This window comes from Apium graveolens, chromosome 4, assembly GCF_009905375.1.
Source record: "Apium graveolens cultivar Ventura chromosome 4, ASM990537v1, whole genome shotgun sequence".
Taxonomy (NCBI): domain Eukaryota; kingdom Viridiplantae; phylum Streptophyta; class Magnoliopsida; order Apiales; family Apiaceae; genus Apium; species Apium graveolens.
Window position 1 is genome coordinate 91802612 of NC_133650.1, and position 6780 is coordinate 91809391.

At 42.0% G+C, this 6780-nt stretch overlaps 2 non-coding genes across 2 annotated transcripts; both read right to left on the reverse strand.

The window, feature by feature from the left end:
• Positions 1–691: 691 nt before the first annotated feature.
• Positions 692–798, reverse strand: LOC141722937 (small nucleolar RNA R71). Its single transcript, XR_012575935.1, has one exon. It is a non-coding gene; the product is annotated as a small nucleolar RNA R71 (small nucleolar RNA).
• A 2966-nt stretch (positions 799–3764) lies between these two features.
• On the reverse strand, positions 3765–3871 carry LOC141722562 (small nucleolar RNA R71). The gene has a single exon (XR_012575577.1). It is a non-coding gene; the product is annotated as a small nucleolar RNA R71 (small nucleolar RNA).
• Positions 3872–6780: the final 2909 nt, after the last annotated feature.

The window sequence follows — 6780 nt, forward strand, 5'->3', positions numbered from 1 at the left end:
CAGTCTCTATGATCAAATCTGATTTATATCTTATACTACTTGCGAACGCGTATACTTGCGGATAATATTAGCGCGTGTTTAGTGACTAACAAATTTTTGGCACCGCTGCCGGGGACTGTAGTGTTAATTATTAGTTTATGTGCTTTCCATCAGTGGTCGTTAAAGTTCATTGACTCGGGCATTGTTACTTACTTGTTTCCTTGTTATATTTCAGGTGATCTAGCGAGGGTGTATGCATACACGTTCACGTACTCGTAAGAGAACACTGGATAAAGCTGAGGAAGAACTTGTGGTAGTTCGTAGGGAAGTTTTTGAGGAAGAAAAGTAGGTAGAAGAAGAAGAGAAAGTTGAAGAGCCAATCATAGTAGCTATGGGTGATCAAGCGGAAAATCCGAAAGCTTTGATGGACTATTCTAAGCCTAAGATTAATGACATTCAGTCTAGCATCATTAGACCAGCCATCAGGGCTAACACTTTTGAGATCAAGTCAAGCATGATCCAGATGATACAGAACTCAGTTCAGTTTGGGGGTTCTCCTACCGAAGATGCTATCAAGCTACGTCTCTTTCCATTCTTTTTAAGGGACAAGGCAAAGTGCTGGTTACACTCTCTATCAGCAGGATCTATCACCACTTGGGAAGATCTCGCTCAAAATTTTCTCACTAAATTCTTCCCCATGGCAAAGACTGCCGCAATCAGGAATGCTCTTACTCAGTTTGCTCAGCAAACTGGAGAATCTCTGTGCGAGGCTTGGGATCGATATAAGGAGATGCTAAGGAAGTGCCCACACCATGGCATGCCTGATTGGATGATTATCAACTTTTTCTACAATGGATTGGGTGTTACTTCTAGAACCATGCTTGATGTAGCATCAGGAGGAGCCTTATGGGTTAAGAGCTACGATGAAGCTTATGAACTAATTAAACTGATGGCTGCTAATGAGTACCGGAATCCTTCCCAGAGACTGACTCAGGGAAAAATAGCAGGAATTCTGGAGTTGGACGCAACAACTGCTATCGCTGCCCAACTTAAGGCTTTGACGATAAAGGTGGACAACTTGGAGAATTATGGAGTTAATCAAATCTTTAGTGTTTATGAGCTATGTGCTGGAGCCCATGAGACTGATCAATGCGCATTTTTTAGTGAATCAGCTCCGTTTGTGAGCAACTTCCAGCGATCACAACAACCTGTGCCAGCCACTTATCATCCTAGCAACCGCAATCATCCTAATTTCAGTTGGAGCAACGCTCAAAATGCGGTTCAATAGCCTTATCAGCAGTATCCAGCTAAGCATTACAACCCCCTGGTTTTCAGCAACCACAATATGCACCAAAACAATAACTCCAGCTGCAACAAGCTAATGAAAAATCTGAATTAGAGGAGTTGAAGCTCATATGCAAGAGTCAAGCTGTTTCTATCAAGACCTTGGAAAATCAGATTGGGCAAATTGCCAATGCCTTGCTAAATCGTCAACCTGGTACATTTCCTAGTGATACTGAAGTGCCAGGAAAGAGGGAAGCTAAGGAGCACGTAAAGGCAATCACTTTGAGGTCTGGGAAGGTTGCGAATCCCGTACAAATTCAAGAGTTAACTGAAGAGGCTGGGGCTGAGAAAGTGATAAGTGGCATTTTATACCACTTAGAACGTCTTAAAATGGCTTAAATTGATGTATTGAAATCAAGTATTTTGTGTATTTGATGCGTTTTTCTAGTGTTTATGCATTTCAGGGTATTAGTTGCATTTCGGGGGAGGAATCATCAAGAATAAGCCTTGGCATGTGTTCACCATTGCGAGAGGAAAGGAACGAGCAGATTACGGCGAAGAAACGGAGCAAACTTGGATTTTTTCCAGTAGAGGCCTGCGCGCCCGCGCAGCTATGCTGAGCGGCCGCGCAGTAACCTACGCGCCCGCGCAGTAAGCTGCGCGCCCGCGCAGCTATGCTGAGTGGCCGCGCAGGGTCGGGAATTTTGCTGAATTATTTTAGACTTCTACTTCTGTTTGGCTTCCAACTTCTATGTAATCTGAGTTTTATGGGACTATTATATAAGTAGATTTGAGACGTTTTCACAGGGAATTGGAAAAGAAGAAGATTGTGTTTTACGCAAGAAGCGAAGGAGATAAGGAAGAAGACCGATTTAGCACACCGCAACGAAGAGGAAGCATATTTTCTTGTGATTCTTGTTTCATTGTAACGTTGGATGCTAGTTTTCTTGCTTTGATTTATTTACTCTTGTGACGTACTCTATTTTAATATAATTAGTTTAGTTATTATTTTCTTGTGTTTGTTTATCATGATTTCATATGAACCCATGATGGCGATAAGTTCAATTATGGGCTAATCGTGATCATGGGGTTGCAACAGATTTATTATGGAATTCTTTAGTTAATTGCTTAATACTTTAGTGTGTGATGATTGCTTGATATCTAGTATTGGTTGTGCGTATTCGTCTTATGTGCGTCGCGAACATATAAGATAGGGTGTTAATCTCTTGTGAAGCGACAGTGGATCTTGAGATTTAGAACTTGCCATGCTAGCATAGGTTCATGTACATTGTGCATGATTAGTGGGTAACTCTAACAGTTTTATTTGCCCTATGTAATCAAAAAGAATAACTTGTGCTTAAATCGTTGTGTTGTCAATTTCTGTAGACATATAGGAACTCAACATAATTGATGACTATTCGACTTCTATCTTAATTGTGGATGCTTGGTAGAATGGTATTAGTACAATGAAAGTTGGCTTTTATCAGTTTCGTGTTATTCGATTAATATCATCACTGTCACATGCTAAAGGTAATAACAATGGCTATAGAAGGAAGTAATAATGAAGTTGTGATCTCATGAGTGTTTTATTATTGATAAATTGAAGTGTTAGTTAAGTGGTTAATTAAGTAGTTAATTATAGTTAATATTTAATCAACAATTTTAAGTGTTATTATCTTAACATTGAGAAGTAATCATACATTGGTGAGTGAGTTTAATTAGACAATAATTTAGTCTGAGTCTCTGAGGGAACGAACTAGAAAGTATTCTATATTACTTGCGAACGCGTATACTTGCGTGAATATTAGCGCGTGTTTTCACCCTAACAAGTTTTTGGCGCCGCTGCCGGGGACTCGGCGTATTTGTTTAGTTTATGTACTTACCATCATTGGTCATTAGGACTCAGTGATTAGGACGTAGTAGTTACTTATTTTTTTTTTCTTTCGGTTGTGTTTCAGGTACTTTAGCAAGCGTTTATGCAAACTCGTTCTCGTGCTCGCAAGAGGACTTTAGATACAGCTGAGGAGACAGACGAAGTTCTTGATATTCCGGAGAAGTTAGATTTTGAGGATTCGGATTCAGGAACTGAGCAGAAAGAACCAGTAAACATGGGAGATCGTATTGTTCAAGCTGATCCAGCTCTTATGGATTTTTCTCGGCCTAAAATTGATGACATTCAGTCAAGCATCCTTCATCCGGCTATTCAAGCTAACACCTTTGAAATCAAGCCGGGCACTATTCAGATGGTGCAGAATTCTGTTTCTTTTGGAGGAGCGGCAACTGAAGACCCCAACATGCACATAAGGAAATTTGTCGAGATCTGCAGCACTTTTAAGTATAATGGCATGACTGATGAGGCTATCAAGTTGAGGCTTTTCCCATTCTCACTAAGGGACAAGGCTAAAGATTGGTTACATTCTGAACCAGCTGGGTCCATCACTACGTGGCAAGATCTTGCACAAAAGTTTCTGGTGAAGTTTTATCCGATGGCAAAGACTGCTGCTATGAGGAGTGCTCTTACTCAGTTTGCGCAGCAACCTACGGAGTCTATGTGCGAGGCTTGGGAACGCTACAAGGAAATGTTGAGAAAATGTCCACATCATGGAATGCCGGATTGGATGGTGATCACTGGTTTCTATAATGGTTTGGGGGCCCAATCTCGGCCCATGCTCGATGCAGCAGCTGGAGGCGCCTTATGGGCTAAAAGCTATACTGAGGCGTATAATCTTATCGAGACGATGGCTGCAAATGAGCATCAAAACCCAACTCAGAGGATGACGTCAGGCAAGGTAGCAGGTATTCTGGAAGTTGATGCAGCCACCGCTATTGCAGCCCAGCTCCAAGCGCTATCAATGAAGGTTGATTCTCTGGCTACGTATGGATTTAATCAAATAGCTATGGTTTGTGAGCTTTGTGCAGGTTCTCATGCTACGGATCAGTGTTCTCTTGTAAACGAATCTGTTCAGTATGTGAATAATTATCAGCGGCAACAGCAGCCTGTGCCAGCGACCTATCATCCTAACAACAGAAATCATCCAAATTTCAGCTGAGGGAATAATCAGAATGCTATTCAGCCACCATATCAGCAAGGAGTGAGTAAACAGTTTAACCCACCTGGATTCCAGCAACCTCAGCAGTACGCTACAAGGCAATCATATCCTCAACAAGGAAGTGCAGCTGCACCTACTAGTGCTGATTTTGAGGAACTTAAGCTGTTGTGCAAGAGTCAGGCGGTTTCTATCAAGACCTTGGAAAATCAAATCGGTCAATTAGCCAATGCAGTGCTCAATCATCAACCTGGCACTCTTCCCAGTGACACGGAAGTACCAGGCAGGAAGGAAGCTAAAGAGCAAGTCAAGGCTATTACCTTAAGGTCTGGAAAAGTAGCTGATGCTGAAAAGGCAAAAGAATTAGAAGCTGAAATTAGAGGTGAAGAATCTAAGCAAAAGGAGAAAGCGGCGGAACCAAGGAAGACTACTGTTGAACACACTCTGCCTGAGGCTAATACAGGGGAGAAACAGCTCTATCCTCCACCACCTTTTCCTAAGAGATTGCAGCAACAAAAGCTGGATAGACAGTTCGGGAAGTTTCTGGAGGTGTTCAAGAAACTTCACATCAATATACCTTTCGTTGAAGCTCTTGAACAAATGCCTAGTTATACGAAGTTTATGAAGACCATTCTTTCAAGGAAGGTGAAACTGGATGACCTTGAAACCGTTGCTCTCACGGAAGAATGCAGCGTTGTTCTGCAATAAAAGTTACCACGAAAATTGAAAGATCCAGGGAGCTTCACCATTCCTTGCACAATTGGCAATCTGACGTTTGACAAGTGCCTTTGTGATTTAGGAGCAAGCATTAATCTGATGCCATTGTCGATCTTTAAAAAACTGGATCTGCCTGATCCAAAACCCACGTACATGTCACTACAATTGGCTGACCGTTCCATTACTTACCCAAGGGGCATAGTTGAGGATGTGCTCGTCAAGGTGGATAAGCTCTTCTTTCCTGCAGATTTTGTTATTCTGGATTTTGAGGAAGATAAGAAGATTCCCATAATCTTGGGGAGGCCTTTCTTGGCTACTGGCCGTACCTTGATAGATGTGCAAAAAGGTGAACTTACTATGCGGGTCCAAGATCAGGATGTGACCTTCAACGTATTCAAGGCAATGAAATTCCCTACAGAAGATGAGGAGTGCTTAAAAGTGGATGTGATTGATTCTGCGGTTACTTCGAAACTCGATCACATGCTAATGTCTGATGCATTGGAAAAGGCCTTAGTGGGGGATTTTGACAGCGATGATGAAGATAGCAACGAGCAATTACAATATCTGAATGCTTCTCCCTGGAAGCGGAAGCTGGACATACCATTTGAATCTCTTGGTACTTCTGACCTCAAGAACGCTGAAGGGAAGCTCAAACCATCAATAGAGGAAGCACCTACCTTGGAGCTCAAGCCATTACCTGAACACTTGAGGTATGCTTTTTTAGGTGATTCATCTACGTTACCTGTTATTATTTAATCTAACCTTTCAGGTAGTGAGGAAGACAAGCTCTTAAGGATTTTGAGAGAATTCAAATCGGCTATAGGATGGACCATAGCAGACATCAAGGGGATAAGTCCTTCATATTGTATGCATAAAATTCTGCTAGAGGAAGGTAGTAAGCCAACTGTGGAACAACAGCGAAGACTGAATCCCATCATGAAGGAGGTGGTGAAGAAAGAAATTCTGAAATGGCTAGATGCAGGCATCATTTATCCTATTTCTGACAGCTCGTGGGTGAGCCCCGTACAATGTGTACCTAAGAAGGGAGGTATCACTGTGGTCGCAAATGAAAAGAATGAGCTCATCCCTACTCGAACAGTTACAGGATGGAGAGTATGCATAGATTATAGAAAATTGAACAAAGCCACAAGGAAGGATCACTTCCCCCTTCCATTTATTGATCAGATGCTTGACAGATTGGCGGGTCATGAGTATTTTTGTCTTCTGGATGGTTATTCCGGGTATAATCAGATTTGTATTGCACCAGAGGATCAGGAAAAAACTACCTTCACTTGTCCATTTGGCACGTTTACTTTTCGCAGAGTTTCGTTTGGGTTATGTGGCGCACCGGCTACCTTTCAGAGATGTATGATGGCTATATTCTCTGACATGATTGGAAATAACGTCGAAGTGTTCATGGATGACTTCTCCGTCTTTGGACACTCATATGATGAATGTTTGAATAATCTGCGTGCCGTACTCAAAAGATGCGTGGAAACTAATTTGGTGCTTAATTGGGAGAAATGTCACTTGATGGTGCGTGAAGGCATTATCCTTGGGCATAAGGTCTCTAGCAAGGGTCTGGAGGTGGACAAGGCCAAGGTGGGAGTCATTGAAAATCTTCCCCCACCTAATTCTGTGAAAGGAATCCGTAGTTTTCTTGGTCATGCGGGTTTTTATCGGCGATTCATCAAGGACTTTTCAAAGATATCTAAGCCGTTGTGCAATTTGCTTGAGAAAGATGTGTCGTTCA